The sequence below is a fragment of the Chiloscyllium plagiosum genome, unplaced genomic scaffold (assembly GCF_037043375.1).
Source record: "Chiloscyllium plagiosum isolate Xiang-an unplaced genomic scaffold, Cpla_swu_hap1 HiC_scaffold_9, whole genome shotgun sequence".
In the NCBI taxonomy this organism is placed as follows: domain Eukaryota; kingdom Metazoa; phylum Chordata; class Chondrichthyes; order Orectolobiformes; family Hemiscylliidae; genus Chiloscyllium; species Chiloscyllium plagiosum.
This window is the reverse complement of record NW_028270147.1, coordinates 127,159,406-127,174,401: the sequence shown is the minus strand read 5'-3', so window position 1 is coordinate 127,174,401 and position 14,996 is coordinate 127,159,406. Positions and strand designations below refer to the sequence as shown.

At 44.5% G+C, this 14,996-nt stretch overlaps 1 pseudogene; it reads left to right on the top strand.

The window, feature by feature from the left end:
• The window catches only part of LOC122552870 (uncharacterized), a 1,138,103-nt pseudogene that overhangs the window by 33,701 nt on the left and 1,089,406 nt on the right, over window positions 1-14,996 (top strand).

Sequence of the window (14,996 nt, the reverse complement as noted above, 5' to 3'; positions counted from 1 at the left end):
GTGACTTGAGCATTGGTTACAAAGTATTGTCCAGCACGCAGACCAAGTTCTTTACTATTACAACAATGCAACTTCTATTTTACTGTGGCACTGACATTGAAGTGTACACTGGATCACTTCTCCCAGTAACTCAGACTTGAAACACTGCAATGTGAACTTTTTACCACGGTCGAAAGTCAACATCAAGCTGCTCATTGTCTAGCCTGACTTCCCTTTGAGCACAGTTTGTGAAGTGTTGCACTTTGCCAGGGACTGAGAATAGGCATGTGTAAATCAGCTTTTCATTCACAGAGCAAATTTGGGACTGTTCATTTCCTTTGTTTTGTCTTTATAACTCGACTCTAATGTATCTTCAGTCTGAGCTGTTTCACACACCAACATTTCTGGGCATGTTACTTGCCTTTGACAGTGTTAGCCGAGAAACCTATCAAAATCTTCCTGCCTGGAGCCATGTGAGGCAGTGGTCAGTGGTTAGGTCATATAGCTTTGAAGCACTCATCTGTAAAATTGAGAATGATTTGACCTTCTTGAAATGCTGGGTGCGCTGTATGAATCCATGTCAGCCCCAATATTTATTGTGAGACTTCCCACAGCGCTGATCTTTAGTTAGCTGCCTACATTCAATTAAAGGCAGAACATTTTTGGAATTTGACAAAGCAGAGGTTTCTTCGAAGATGCTGTAGGCAAAGTGCTGAACTATGAAATGCAGTAAATCAATCAGTGAATAATTAATCATTTCTCAGCCAAGGTCTTAGGCAAGGGAAAATGTCAAACCTTCTCTCAATTTGGGAGCATCGCATGTTACCTTAAGTAGTATTGTCTGTGCTTTTGGATCTCACTACTGTTATTCATTTCAATTATAATTAAGTTTTAAACCATGTCACAGATTTTTGTTTCATTGAACATGCTTTGAGTTCCATCCAATTTTACATAATTCAGAATGGGGGAAGAATTAGAAGGTCGAAGCATCAAAGTCTTCATTGAGTAGTTTTAGGGAAGGCTAATGGATTGGGGGTGGTTTGGTCTGTACTTAGGGTGTGTGCAACAGCTGCCATTTCTCCTGTGCTTCTACTCACAGATCTTCATTTCTAATGAAGTTTTGAAGTTATTTGGGTTGAACAAAGAGCAACATCAGAAGACGGCTTGGGAGAAGTTGAAGAAATTTGGCAACAAACAACGTGACCGGGTGGACCATATTTTGGTAAGTGCTTCAGTTTAGGAACTGTTCAGTTTTATATTGTACCACTGCATCACAATTATGAACACCTCATTGTACATCTGAATTTTCTATTATTTCAAATGACAAAGGCTTTATCTGTCTTTGGCTTACCTGTCTGGCTATCCTGCATTTGTCCAGAAAATGCTTCAACTTTCTGACTGAATTGAAAACTTGGCCCTCGCTGGAGTAATTTGCTGAAACTCAATACCTGCTATTCATTAGTTGCCACAAAAGTTTCAAAAAAATTCAGAAGTATATTGAATTCCTTACTTACCTAATAAAAGCAAATTACTGCAGATGCAGGAATCGGAAACCAAAGGAGAAAATGCTGGAAAATCTCATCGGGTCTGGCAGCATCTGTAACGAGAGAAAAAAGTCAGTTAGACTTGAAACGTCAGCTCTTTTTTCTCCTTACAGATGCTGCCAGACCTGCTGAGATTTTCTAGCATTTTCTCTTTTGGTTCCTCACTTACCTGTCTTTTAGACCCAGTTTTACAGTAAGTACAGGTCAGGGTTCTTTGCTTAACAAGAGTTACATTTTGTTACAAAAAATGCAAATAATTACCAACCACTGGCATATAACTACTAACTAAAACTAACAACCCCTCCCACATGCATTCCTCATTACACATACACAGACAGAAAGACAGGGACAAAGTGCACTGGGTGTTTTGCATAAAGGGAAAGACTGGGAACATACTTCCAATGTTACCTATTGGTGGCTTTTCCTGAGATAATCCTTGTGCTGATCAGAATGCTGTTCCTTGATCTTCCTTCTCCAGATGCTTCCATTGGTTTTCAGAAGGCACAGGGTGACTAGTTCACACGTGTACAAGTCTGTAACTTATTAATTAATAGCCACAGATTACAGCAAGTGCTGAAGGGAAAAGAAGCTGGTTTTCTTCAGCTTTTTACTGCAGAGACAGATCCTTAACTTGTGGAGATCTGGTGATTTCTCAATTCATTTGTATACAGCCCCAGCTGATCAGTTACCTGGGAGCCAATCTCCGTTTTTGTCCAAAGGATATTTGTCTGTGGCCTAGTGACTAGTTAGCTACTTACTATTGACTGAAGATCCCATTAAACACAGCTCTTGGCTGCAGCTTGTCTGAAAGCCATCTAATACTGCTTGAACTTAGTGCATGTCAGGGAACTTGCTACTGTGAAGTGCCAGCAATCCCTGAACAATCCTTGGGTTTTCAAATTGCTTTATTCCCATTTAAGTCCAAAATCAAAAGTATAGAAAAATTAGAAGGCAGTTTTTGCAGACCTTTCCAGTCCTTCCCATGTGTTGGTGTGTGACAGCACAACATGTGTCAGCAGATTGATGAGTTTAACAGGTCTGTAAGAACACCGTTATCTTCAGGCCACACCACCACCTTGACTTGGTCAGATATCACCTTTCCTTTTATGTTTACATGTTTAATCTCCTGGAATCTCTGAGTTTGTAGTGCTGTGGGAGGACCTTCAACACGTAGGCTGCAGCACTTCAAGAAAAATATCTTTCCATGGAGAAATGGGGGGGCAACATGCATCCCAACACTGAAGTTTTAAAAAATTGGGTGCTTGATATGCCAAAAAAATCAAATCATTGCTTTTTTTCCCTCTTTGGATCAAACACTTCCAGCTGATAGTGTGTGTCCATTAGGCAAGGGTTGAAAGTCTCTGCTCTGCATCAGCTCAAGTAGAGATACCGTCAGGCTACAGCTACACCAGGGCAAAGGGCCAGCCTAAAGTTACAACGTGTAATTCAGTTACACTCACCAGCTCTTTCCTTGTGGTGGATATTCCTTTCTGGTTGTGGGTGCTGAGTAAAACATCTCCACTCGTTTATTATGTTACTGGCAACATTGGTGATTGATCTCACTGGTTTGAGGAGTTGTGACGTTGGAATCAAATTCAAAACCAGGTAGGAACAGGATTAAGCCAGCAGCACCCTTCAGTCTGTTCTCGTACTCCTAATCATAGCTGATTTGTATCTTAATTCTGTATATTGATTTCCTAATTGCTCCTAACTGTTACTTGACCTTACAAATATATCTCAACACTCATATTGAAATGCTGTAACAGTCACAATAGTTTTTAAGGCCAGAGGGAATCCGATTATTTTAGTATTGTTGGTGTGACAAAAGGCTTCTTCACATCACCCCCTAACCAACCTAAGTCTTATTTTCCTGCATGCCCTATTTCTGGCATGCCTCACTAAAGGAATTAGTTTCTCACTTCCTTCACTGTCAAATCGTTTAATCATCTCAGTCACTTCTATCGATCCATCCCCTAGTCATCAATACTCAAGAGAACGCAGGCCTCGTTTATCCAATAAAAGTAAAAAATGCTGGAAATATTCAGGTCAGACCTAATTTATGTAGCCAGTCCTTAACCTTCCCAGCCTTGGTATTGTTTTGTACAAGAATAACTAGTGACTCTCCATTGATCTCACAGTGAGCCCTCCAGAACTCCTGTCCAAGCTCCACTGCTGTGTGGGAATGGCCACTTGTGTGATCCTGGACACAAGGAAAGTGGGAGGCCTGAAGTCTGAGTGATTTCAGGGCAACCACTGCTTGGTACGAAAGTAAAGAGCTATAACAAATAAATCTTGATATAAAAACAATAACACCCCCTCTGTTTTTCTGGCAGGTTCAAGAGCTTTATGAGGAGGAAGCCCAATGGGTGAATTATGATCAGGATGAGCTTTGTGTGAAGATGCAGTTGGCAGATGATATTTTTGAAGCTCTGATAAAAGACACAATAAATGTACTGAATGAGATTCACGGGCAACAGTTAAAACTCATGTTATCCTAACACGGGCCATGCCATCGGCCAACTTGTGGACTCCAGAAGGAAACCAAACCTCATGCCCCGAGCAGAAGAGAATCCACCTCAGCCTCTGAACTCCTCTCTCTGATTGAGTTTTGACATCTGGCATAGAATTTCCTCAATAAGTAGCTGGTTTGGGATATCGATCCTTACTGGCGTCAGCCGACTGGCAGGATGTGGATACCAGAAGTGCCAATCTTTCTCCCTACCTATTTATATACAACCCAAACCCATTTATTTATCCAAACTGTAGCATAGACTTGAATTCAAAGAAGTTTGCACATTCAATTTTGTATTTGTATTTACACCTACATTTACCTTTTTAAAAAGTATATCTAGTGGCGCAATGATATGTGTTTGGTGTATGTTATCTCTGAGAGTTGAAACAATGGCTGATATCAGACACTGAATACTCCCTCTGAGTAAGGAGGACTATATCTGCATGACTGAAGTGGAAGGCAGAGGTATTGAGGATTTTAAATACTTGCACTTACTTCATTATGATAAGTCTTGATTTTATTTTTTGGTTTTAAACGGGCGGCACGGTGGCTCAGTGGTTAGCACTGCTGCCTCACAGCGCCAGAGACCCGGGTTCAATTCCTGCCTCAGGTGACTGACTGTGTGGAGTTTGCACGTTCTCCCCGTGTCTGCGTGGGTTTCCTCCGGGTGCTCCGGTTTCCTCCCACAGTCCAAAGATGTGCAGGTCAGGTGAATTGGCCATGCTAAATTGCCCGTAGTGTTAGGTAAGGGGTAAATGTAGGAGTATGGGTGGGTTGCGCTTCGGCGGGGTGGTGTGGACTTGTTGGGCCGGAAGGGTCTGTTTCCACACTGTAATGTAATCTAATCTAAATTATTTCAGAAAGGACAATTGATTTTTATTCATGTAAATGGACTGTATTTGTGATATTCGTTTTCAGGAAAAAGTTACAAACTTTGAGCAGCTTTTGAGATCACTTGCACTGATTCAGAACTTCTTCAGAACTTTCTCTCTCTCTTTCTCTCTCCTTCAGAACTCACTCTCTCTTGCCCTCTCTCACTCTCGCTCTCTCTCTCTCTCTCTCTCTCTCTCTCTCTCCATACTACAGGAATCTCTCTTTCTCCCTCCTTTCTCACCACTCCTGTTCATTTCTGTTGCATGCTGCTTCTATCTGTTAATTTTCCCTAATGTTCCTCTTTTTTTAGTAAATATTTATTGAAAAATATTATATTATAATACAGTAATGTCAATAAACCGCCGGCTGTTGTTCAAGATACAGTTGTCTCATATTTGCTTAACTAAAACCAAATCAGCACAAACTCAAATTAAATAAACTAACATTAAATTTAATGTGGTGGGCGGCACGGTGGCACAGTGGTTAGCACTGCTGCCTCACAGCGCCAGAGACCTGGGTTCAATTCCCGCCTCAGGCGACTGACTGTGTGGAGTTTGCACGTTCTCCCCGTGTCTGCGTGGGTTTCCTCCGGGTGCTCCGGTTTCCTCCCACAGTCCAAAGATGTGCACGTCAGGTGAATTGGCCATGCTAAAATTGCCCCTACTGTTAGGTAAAGGGGTAAATGTACGGGAATGGGTGGGTTACGCTTCGGCGGGTTGGTGTGGACTTGTTGGGCCGAAGGGCCTGTTTCCACACTGTATGTAATCTAATCTTAATTACAATCCACTAAAATTAAATTGCTCTACATTGTACTATATTACATGACTCCATTTGCCGCACCCTCCAACAAGGCTCCTGTCCACAGGAGCAACAGTGATTATACCCGTATTTATGAGACCCCCCCCCCCCCCCCCCACCCACCAACTCCCCGGGGTCCCTGGACCACCACATACAGCCCTCGTGCCTATATAAAGGCCCTAATCAGTACTGCCGACAGATCCATGTTGATGTAAATTAGAAAGGGCCGCCATGTCTTATAAAATTGCTCCATTCCGTGGTGCCCCATACTGTCAGGTAATCTTGTGGGCCGTGCTCCATCACAAGTCTGTGCCACCCTGCAAGACCTGGAGGCTTTGCTGATATTCATTTCATGAGGATGTCCTTCCTCTCACAATGTGTACGAATGTTGAATAACCTCCTCCCATGCTCACCCAAAGAGGGAAGTTTCAGTCGTCCCAAAAGGAGGGACACCAGATCCTCCCAAACTTCCATTCCCAGGATTGTCTCCAGCTCATTCACTATGGCCCCCCAGGATCCGCGGATCTTGTAACAGGACCAAAAGCAATGTGTAAGGATGTCAATACTGTTTTTACATTTGGGTCATTTCAGGGAAGACACTTTCTTAAACTTTGCTAATCTCTCTGGCTCCATTTGGGCCCTGGGGAGGATCTTCAATTGCATCACTTGTGCCTTATCGCAGATTGAAATTTTCTTTACATCCCCTCATACGTCTTCCCACATTTCCGATGAGATTTCTTCCCTTACTCCTGATTCTAAATTTCCTTGACACTCTCCATGTCCCCCAAGGCATTCCCTCTCTGCAGATGATATGTGGTACGAACTGAAAGACTGCCCCCACATCGGAGCACTCTTCATTCTCTCCGACTTGTCGGGCTGGGTCAAGAACATAGTCTTCTGTATGTAATCCCTAACCTGGAAATATCAGAAAAGGTCCCTCTTGGGGGTTCCGTATTTCTGACCTAATTGGCTAAAAGACATCAAGACCTCTCCCTCAAATAAATCTCCCAGACAGGGGATTCCTTTCCGCTTCTATGCTCTGACACCAGAGACCTTTGATTCCAGTCTAAATCCTGGAGCTCCCACTAACGGGGTGAATGGCAAATTGCCCCCACCCTGCCGCATTATCCTCCATGCTTTACCGTATTTATGCTAATCAGACTTTCACAATGCGCACCTACTGATCTCATCTTATCCATGAACAGTAAGCTTCTGAAGGGACACCTCGCCTGTGAGGCCTCTACATCAAGCCACATCGACTTTGAGTCATTACGCACCCATTCACGTACATATGGCAGCAGGGTGCCGATTTGATATCTCCTCAGATCTGGGAGGTCCACCACACCCCCATATCCTATGGACGTTGCAACTTGATAAATTTAATTAAGTTGCGCCTACAGCGCCAAATAAATAATCCAAGCCATCCCGCAAACCTCCGCAGCACCTGGTTGGGTAAGAACAAAGGGAGCATCCTCACAGGATATAACAACCAAGGAACAACATTCATTTTAATCAAGGCTATACGGCCGAGTCATGATCTGGTTATTCCCTCCCATCGCTGCAAGTCCTGCTTTACACTCTCAAACAGCGACACAAAGTTAGCTCCATACAGTTGCGGGAAGTGAGGGGTAATAAAAATTTCCAGATAGAGAAAACCTTTCTGTGACCATCTAAAAGGAAACTCCATTCATTCCTCCAGCTTCAGTACCTCCACCAATCCCCCCACAGGCAGGACTTCCAATTTTGGAAAATTTATTCTGTATTCCAAAAAGCTGCCGAATAATTTAATGTTTTGTATTAGCCGGGGTATGGACTATTTGGGGTTAGCTAAAAACAGTAGGACATTGTCCGTATAGAGAGTGATTTTTGTTTCCCCAACTCCCACCTTTAGTGCCGTTATTTCAGGGTCTTTTCAGACAGTCTCTGCCAGTGGTTCAAGTACCAAGGTAAACAGTCACAGCAACAGGGGGCATCCCTGTCAGCTGCCCCTCCCCACACCAAAATTACTCAATTTCACATCATGCGCGATTCATCTCTCCCATCAACCAATCAGGTCATACTCTCTACATTTCTCAACCTATCCCCACCTCACCACACAGCTCCCATAAAACCCACCCTGAGTCCTGAAGAAGGGTTACACCCAAAATGCTGACCCCTGAAGAGATTAGACAGAAAAGATTGGATTGCAACAAGATTCACAGGTATTTCTTACCTCATCTCATTGAATCAAACCATCGAGCCCATCAATCCTGAAAACAGATTCCAACATTGAAGTCCCATTTGCTGGTTGCAAATGTAAAGTCTCTGTCAGGCTGAAAAAAGGAAGCTCTCGACTGAGAAATGAGTGAGCTTAACTCAGATCCTGAACAACAGCACAACAGAATGGAGTGATATAAATCAGAAACAGTATTAATACAGGGCAGCCTTAATACTGCAGCTAGCACTGAGTGCAGCCAGCACAGAGGGGAATGCTGAGAAGTTTGGTCCATGTGGGAGTTCGGTGAACTCGGGGAAGGAATCTACCTTTGCTTTTCCAAACTGATTTGGAACTGTCACTTCAGCTGCTGGGAGCCTGCACATGCACTTGGTTTGAATGAAGCAAAATGATAAACAAGAGAATAGGAGTCTGGTAAGCAGAGCAGCTGGGAATTGTTTAGTATGAGGGACTGTCTAAATAGACTGCTTCAGGACATGTCCATTAGGGAGGGTTAATAAATGGAAAGTACTGAAACTTCAAAACAGAGATTGAAGACAATTACTGGTCCAATGAAGGAATGGATATTTTTCATTTGTAAGTGAGATCAATATATTTATTGAATTGAACTGATTCAGCGTAAATACATCTGTAGTGAATGTATAAAACTACAGGAACTCCCACTTGGAGGCTGAGTTGAAAAAAATGATACATTCGGGAGGGGTAGAGATACCTGGAGACTTTGTTCCAGATGGAAGTTATAGGCCTCAGGACTGTACAGTTCAATCCATCGTGTAGTAAAGGGCAGGAGGTTATGACCCGTGAGGGAAGCAGATGGGAGTTGGAGAATACAGTGGGACAGGAAAACCCCTCACTCTTCTCAACTCCAGTGAGAACAAGGCCAGCCTTTCCAACCTTTCCTCATTGCCTGTCCTCGGATGCTGCCTGAACTGCTGTGCTCTCCCAGCACCACTGATCCAGAATCTGGTTTCCAGCACCTGTAGTCATTGTTTTTACCTCGTGCATTATCACTTGCTCACTGCTCCCCTTTTACATGATAGTGGAGAGAGAACGCTTGCTGGTGCAGTTTTTCTTAATCATCTCAGGATATTGAAAGTTGTGAACACAGTGCAGTCACTTTCACAGACAAGATGGAGAGGTCCCACAGACAGGAAACAAATGACGAGATAAATCTATTCATCGAGTCATAGAGATGTACAGCATGGACACAGACCCTTCAGTCCAACCAGATATCCCAAAACCCAATCAATCCCACCTGCCAGCACCCAGCCCATATCCCTCCAAACCCTTCCTATTCATATACCCACCCAAATGCCTCTTAAATGTTGCAATTGTACCAGCCTCCACTACTTCCTCTGGCAGCTCATTGCATACATGTACCACCCTCTGTGTGAAAGAGTTGTCCTTTAGGTCTCTTTTATATCTTTCCCCCTCACCCTAAACCTATGCCCACTCGTTCTGGATTCCCTGACCTCAGGGAAAAGACTTTGTCTATTTATCCTATCCATGCCCCTCATAATTTTGTAAACCTCTATAAGGTCACCCCTCAGCCTCCGACGCTTCAGGGAAAACAGCCTCAGCCTGTCCAATCTCTCCCTGTAGCTCAAATCCTCCAACCCTTGGCAATATCCTTGTAAATCTTTCCTGAACCCTTTCAAGTTTCACAACATCTTTCCGATAGGAAGAGACGAGAATTGCACGCAATATTCCAACAGTGGTTTACCCAATGGCCTGTACAACTGCAAAATGACCTCCCAACTCTTGTACTCAATACTCTAACCAATAAAATAAAGCATACCAAACACCTTTGAGCAGGATACCTGAGGGAATCTCTTCAGAATGGGGATCTTGTCAAGCCACGTAAAGGTGGGGGTGGGGGTGGTCGGGGTGTGGTGGTGGTGGAGCCTCAAATGATGGTGCCAGAGACTGTGCAACTTTCAGCAGTGCCCCGCAGTCTCAGCCTGGATTCTGTGCTCTCATTTCTGAGGTGGCTTTCAATCCGATGACCATTTTGACGATGAGGCAGGAGCATTGCCCATGGAGCCACGGTCAGTAACAATGTAAACTGTGTGGCTCTGAAAGCCTGAGTCAGCATCTCAGCTCAGAAGGATATCAACTCAATTATCAAATCTGTTTCTGCCCCTCTGCAGGTTGGCCAGGCTGCCGGTGCCTTTCCAACACTCTCACATTTCCTCTTGTGCCACAGCTCATTCTCCTGAGGGATATTTGTGCTCGGAGTCGAAAAGTGTGGCGTTGGAAAAGCACAGCAGGTCAGGCAGTTGTGCTCAGGCCGAGGACATGACCTTGTCCCTCTGTCAGATCCTCTTCCAGAAACTCATGGCTCACCACCATCACTCACCAGTTAGGGAAGGGCAACAAGCAAGGATGGAGATGGGGACGCGAAGCCTAAAGTGCAGTTCTCTGCAGTTTGGGGGCATGCTTTGACAGCCCTTTGTTAGATCTTTGAGTGTAATTCATTTTTTGCTGATCCTAGTGTCAATCTGAAGGACACCCCACCTTCCTGTCTGACAAACCAGGTGCACCCATTTCATGGCTCTGTTTCTGGATGAGGCTCCAGTCTTTCAAAGAGATGAATTCAAGCCTCACCAGTTTGATCATTCGAATTATATGCCATTTATTCTGATTTCTCCTGAGATGTGGTGGGCATTGACATGTCGGTTATTTGTTGCCCTTCCCTAATTGCCCTGGAGAGGATGGTGGTGAATCATGTAATATCTAGGAAGGAACTGACAAGTCATTCCCACTGGAATCCACTGGAATGACTGCATGTTTGTTGATGCCTAATGGATAGAGTCATTACCCATAATCCTCAGTGGTAGTGCAAGTACTCTATAGTTATGCGTAGGCAGCTGTTTCACTGTGTCCGAAAAATACAAAGTCAGAAGTCACACAACACCAGGTTCTAGCCCAACAAGTTCATTTGAAATCACAAGTTTTTGAAGCGCTGCTCCTTCATCAGGTGTACCCCAGCCCCCATCAGTATCCCCACATTACTGAACAGTACAAATAAACTGGGGCTCTGCGAGGATCTAACCGGCTCCATCTGTAGAAACGAGGAGAGAGAGAGAACAGCTTTCAGACCAGGATACTGATCGCACCACAATGAAAATGTCCTGCATGCTATGAGTTTTCAAAAAAGAAGTGCTTTGATGTGGCTTTTGATTGTCTTCACGGTGTGCTGTGTTTTTCATTCTGTGATATGCATAGACTATGTCAGTATTGGGGATCACCAAGTATGTTCCCTCCATTGAACACTTTCCAACACACTCTCTCCATCTTGCTTTACTCCTTATTGACTCTTCTTCAGTTGTCCCTGTTCCCTCACTCCGTCCCGGTCCCAGAGGGATTGATGGCCGAGTTCATGACCCCGCACTGTGTGAAGGTTGGTGTGAAGTGAGGCCAGTGTGTTGGAGCTTGGGCTCCTGCCTCAGGCCCAGATGTAGGGGCCTGTTCAACAATCTGCACATTGTCCTTTTTCTCTTTCTGATCATACTGGAGTTTTCAAGCTGCAGTAATTAGCTGGAAACCAGCTGACTTGTCCAAAATGTTCCCAGCACTGGACAGATCTCTGCTGTTGAATTTTACTCTTGAGACAGATCCTTATAAAGTGTCTGTTATCTTTACTTTGTTAGAATTCACGTGTCAGATGCTGCTTCCTTGCTCTGGTACTGATAAAATCACCAATGCAGAAAGTTTTCAACAAAGTGTTTGGTACAATTTCAAATATTGTTTAACAATCTAAAGCTGTATATACATCAGTGTCCGAGTTTAACATCATGGTCTGAGTTTTTAATGGCCCCTCACTCGTGATAATTCAGTTTTCAATGTTTCTCTTCCCTTACATGTTATGAAGATGATTGCAAACATATTTTGATGAGATCAGAGCGTCGTCAACACCATTTGACAGAGTGGGTGGTTGTTGAATTCTCATCCCACAATTGTCTAGCGTTCAAAGAAAGTGCTATCATCTTTGTGGTTACAATTGAAATTAAATTGTTCCCAGATTTTATAAATACTGTGTTTGGATTTTATTTTTGGAATGCTAATTTGCAATAAAAATATCCTGTTCGGTTTTGCAGCTCAGTCGTTGTGTTTGTCATAGAATCATACAGTCATAGAGATGTACAGTATGAAAACTTTCAGTCCAACTCATCCATGCTGACCAGATATCCTAAATTAATCTAGTCCCATTAGCCAGCACTTGGCCCATATCCCTCTAAACCCTTCCTATTCATGTACCAATCCAGGTGTGTTTTAAATGTTGTAATTATAACAGCCTCCATCACTTCCTCTGGCAGCTCATTCCATACACACACCACTCTCTGCATGAAAAACGTCGCTCGTTAGGTACCTTTCAAAATTTTCCCATCTCATCCTAAACCTATGCCCTCTAGTTCTGGACTCCCCCACCCCAGAGAAAAGACCTTGTCTATTTCCCTTATCCATGCCTCTCATGTCTTCATAAAGTTCTCTAAGATCACCCCTCAGCTTCCTACGCTCCAGGGAAAACAGCCCCAGCATATTCAGCCTCACCCTGTAGCTCAAATCCTCCAACCCTGGCAACATCCTTGTAAATCTTTTCTGAACCATTTCAAGTTGCACAACATTGTAGATTTGTTCCTCTACATCCCTCCCACAAGTCAGTGACCCAGAGTGAAATCTGATTGCACATTTTTTTCTTCTGTATCTCGAGTGAATAAGTTCTGTCCTTGACCCTTCTGGGACATTCACTTACTCCAGCTCCACACTGATCTCTACAAACAATCCTCAACCATTTCTCGATTTCCTATCTTTCATGAACACTTGGGATCCAAAAACATTTAAAACCCAATCTTGCCCGTCTTTGAGCCGGGTTTCAGTTGGTGGGAAATCATCAGATTCCCACATGGCAATCTGTCTCTGTAACTCCCCAGTCTTGTTTCCCACAGATCGTGTTGCCCCATACATGCACAGTCACTTTGGTTCAGAATTGATTAAACTCTCCCGCTCTCTGGCCCTGCCTAGTAAGTTACGATTCCTCATTCTGGCGAAATCTATCACCCAGCATTCTTGGAGCTTAGGGTTCGTCTCTGATATTACCTTTTGGTTCCACAGCCCTGCCAAATCAGTTGAAACCCTCCCAACTAGCATTTGCAATTCACTCCAGAAGGAGCTTAGTCCCCAGTTTTGTTCAGGAGCAACCTCTGTCCAGGTCACAACTCACCAGGGTCAGTCACAACATCCCAAGAATCTAAAGCCCTCCCTCCTAGCTGAATATTGGACCAGGAGATATCAACTGGACCTCAGGGGGAGCACTCTCCCCTCGGACTCATAATGTTTTGGCTTCACATCCCACTCCAGAGATTTCAGCCCATCATCCAGGCCGAGAGTGCAATGCAGTACTGAGGGAGTGCTGCATTGTCGGAGGGTCAGTACTGAGGGAATGCTGCATTGTCGGAGGGTCAGTATGAGGTATTGCCACACTGTTGGAGGGTCAGTACTGAGGGATTGCCTCACTGTCGGAGGGTCAATACTGAGGTATTGTCACACTGACAGAGGGCCAGTACTGAGGTATTGCCACACTGTCGAAGGGTCAATGTTGAGGTACTGCCTCACTGTTGGAGGGTCAGTACTGAGGTATTGTCACACTGTCGGAGAGTCAGTACTGAGGCATTGCCTCACTGTCGGAGGGTCAGTACTGAGGTATTGTCACACTGTCGGAGGGTCAGTACTGAGGGATTGCCTCACTGTCGGAGGGTCAATACTGAGGTATTGTCACACTGACGGAGGGCCAGTACTGAGGTATTGCCACACTGTCAAAGGGTCAATGTTGAGGTACTGCCTCACTGTCGGAGGGTCAGTACTGAGGTATTGTCACACTGTCGGAGGGTCAGTACTGAGGCATTGCCTCACTGTCGGAGGGTCAGTACTGAGGTATTGTCACACTGTCGGAGGGTCAGTACTGAGGCATTGCCTCACTGTCGGAGGGTCAGTACTGAGGTATTGCCACACTGTCGAAGGGTCAGTACTGAGGGGGCACCACACTGTCAAAGGGACCACCTTAAGATGGGGCCACCTGATACCTTTCCCTCTCCAGTTCGTGGAGGCGGGGGGGGGGGGGGGTGTATGGGGTGGGGGGAAGTGCAGTCGGAGATGCCATGGCACTATTAGATGAAGAGCAAGGCAATTTTCCCAGGTTTTCTGGTCAATATTTATCCTCCATCCAACATCACTAAAAAAAGGTGATCTGCTCATGACCATTCTGCTTTCTGGAATCTTGCTGAACACAGTCAGACATGAGGGACATAAGGCACCCTATGGTGTGGGACAGGTGCTACACAAATGTAAGTCTTTCTTTGAGGGTGGGAGTCTCCTGATCCTGACCCTTGCCCATTGTCCGTGTGCTCTCCCCTTCCAGGGGTCATGGGGTCATTAGGAGCAGTGATCCTGTCTAACCCTGGGACACTGAGACTCATTGCAGCCTCACCCTTGACCTAAGCCCAGTGCTCGGAAGCAAGGTTCGAAATGAAATCTAGAACCTTCTACATGAACATCCAATGTGACTCTTTCCTGAAGTGTGTTGATCCGAGTCTGTTCCAGTGTTCTTGGATAAAGTTCTCCTGATCGGTGTGTGATCAGGGGTTTGTTAAAGAGCTATCGACATAAAGACCTGATGTCCTTTAAGGAAGGAAATCTACCATCCTTATCCAGTCTAACCTACATGTGACTCCAGACCCACAGCAATGAGGTTAACTGTTAACCACCCTTTAGTTTTTTGAAGAAGTAACAAAGAGGTTTGATGAGGGCAGAGCAGTAGATGTGATCTGTATGGACTTCAGTAAGACGTTCAACAAGGTTCCCCATGGGAGACTGATTATCAAGGTTAGATCTCATGGAATAAAGGGAGAACTAGCCATTTGGATACAGAACTGGCTCAAAGGTAGAAGACAGAGGGTGGTGGTGGAGGGTTGTTTTTCAGACTCGAGACCTGTGACCATGGAGTGCCAAAAGGATCGGTGCTGGGTCCTCTACTATTTGTCATTTACATAAATGATTTGGATGCGAGTATAAGAAG